Source organism: Staurois parvus, unplaced genomic scaffold (assembly GCF_062004578.1).
Source record: "Staurois parvus isolate SC_StPar_1 unplaced genomic scaffold, SC_StPar_1.0 ptg000081l, whole genome shotgun sequence".
NCBI classification, from domain to species: domain Eukaryota; kingdom Metazoa; phylum Chordata; class Amphibia; order Anura; family Ranidae; genus Staurois; species Staurois parvus.
Window position 1 is genome coordinate 17,340,281 of NW_028317877.1, and position 2,210 is coordinate 17,342,490.

A 2,210-nucleotide genomic window follows, 5' to 3' on the forward strand; every position below is an offset into this window, starting at 1 on the left:
GGGTGTCCAAACTTTTTTGGAAGAGTGCCAGATTTGATGAAGTGAACATGTGCGAGGGCCGACCATTTTGCCCGACATTCTGATGAACCATTAAAATTAAATGCAAATGAACTATTTTATGCAAAAGTTTATTGAAAACGGCATACTTTTCATTTTGTGACTTGGATGACAAATCTAAACATGTGTTAAATCACTCTGCCTTTAATCTCAAAAAAACAGGAAGCTGAAATATGTCAGGAACATTAGAAAGTACATTACACAAAGTATGAAGGTTGTTTGTCAACTTTTAAGTTCAAAAAATGTGAACAGGAACATAACACCAAGTATACATGTGTTCAAATATATTTAGAACTGATTTAGACCAACTGACATTAACTGAGATTTTACAATGTATTCCTCTCAATTGAAAAAAAAACTTGACTGCACTAATGTGAAGGGTGAAACTGAGATCTGGACTGCAGCACATAGACTAGGTCTGGTTCAAAGGCCGTGGTTTTGATGCGCAAAATGTCACGCAGGTGAGAGTCACTTAGTCTTGTCCTCACACGGTTCTTGTTAAAGTTCATAACAGAGAATGTCTTCTCACACAAATATGTTGAGCCAAACAAGCTCAACATTTTCTTAGCCATTGTTCGAATCTCTTGAAACCGGCTCTTATCCAGTTGGCGGTAAAAGTTCACAAGAGAGAGCTGTTGGTGGCAACTGCGTAACTCGCTGTCACAATGCAGCTCAATGAGCTCGAGCTGCAGCTGATCTGGAGCATTGTCGGGGTCAACAGAGAATGGAGAGGAGAAAATGCTGATCTCCTTTTCAATAGCTGCAAAATCTTGAAAGCGCCGTTTAAACTCCCCAGCCAGAGATGCGATGTCCGCTGCATACCTGCTCGCTTGTGCACTGATATCATCCTGTGGAAAACTGTTCATTATTTCCTGCAACGCTGAAAAGTGAACAGTATTGGGCTGCGTTTGTGACAAATGCCTTAGGAAAAGTTGCAGCTTTGTTCCAAAGGCTTTGAGGTGTGAATAAAGCTGGTTCACCGCTGCATCTTTGCCCTGAAGACTCGTGTTCAGTACATTCAGATGCTTTGTTATGTTGACTAGAAACCCCAAATCAGCCAGCCAAATAGGATCAGATAGTTCTCGCATCGGTTGTCCCTTTGTTTCCAAGAATTCTCCAATTTCCTTTCTGAGGGAGTAGAAACTCTGCAGTGCAGACCCCCGACTGAGCCATCTTACATCATTATGATATAAAACATCTTCGTATTCAGCCTGGATATCCAGTAAAAACTGTTTAAACTGGCGGTGGCACAGGGCTTTAGAGCGGATGCAATTAATGGTCTTTAGCACCGGTTTCATAACATGATCATATTTGAGATGTTTAGCACAGAGAACTTGTTGATGAATGATACAATGAAGTTTGATAGCGTTGCCTCCTTCTTCAATCACCTTGTTACAGATTAGGGTTGATAATCCACTTCGTTCACCAGTCATGGCAGGTGCCCCATCAGTAATAATCCCAGTAACCTTGTTCCAAGGCAGTTTCATGTCATCTATGGCAGAACTAACAGAGACAAATAAATCTTTTCCTCTTGTTTGGTCCTTAAGGCTCTGGAGGTCAAGCAGCTCCTCAGTCACATTCATTTCATCATCCACCCCTCTCAGAAAAATCAGCAACTGAGCTGTGTCAGAGAGGTCCGTGCTTTCATCACAGGCTATTGAAAAGAAGTCAAAATCAACTCCTTTTGACGTTAACTGTCTCTTAATATCTGATGAAATTTCTTCAATTCTCCTTGCTACAGTGTTACGAGCCAGGCAAATGTTGGCAAACTCTTGCTTCTTCTTGGGACAGATATTCTGCACCATTTTCATGATACATTCTTTGATAAACTCACCCTCAGCAAAAGATTTGCAATTTTTAGCAATTAACGCTGCCACCTCATAGCTAGCCTTTGTGGCATTTTCATTTGATTCATGGGCTCTTGTAAAAAATCGCTGTTGTGACATTAAAACAGCTTCAAGTTGTTTCAACTTTTCACTGCGGTCGCGCCCTGTTAGCTTGTCGTATGTGCTATGTCTCGTCTGGTAGTGTCTCTTGATATTAAATTCCTTATAAACAGCCACAGTCTCTTGGCATATCAGACAAACACAGTGATTCCGTATTTCAGTGAAAAAATATTCCACTTTCCACCTGTCCTGGAAGCGGCGGCCCTC

At 41.3% G+C, this 2,210-nt stretch overlaps 1 pseudogene; it reads right to left on the reverse strand.

The window, feature by feature from the left end:
- Positions 1–425: 425 nt before the first annotated feature.
- Positions 426–1,862, reverse strand: LOC149469136 (general transcription factor II-I repeat domain-containing protein 2 pseudogene; annotated as a pseudogene).
- Between the last annotated feature and the right edge of the window lie 348 nt (positions 1,863–2,210).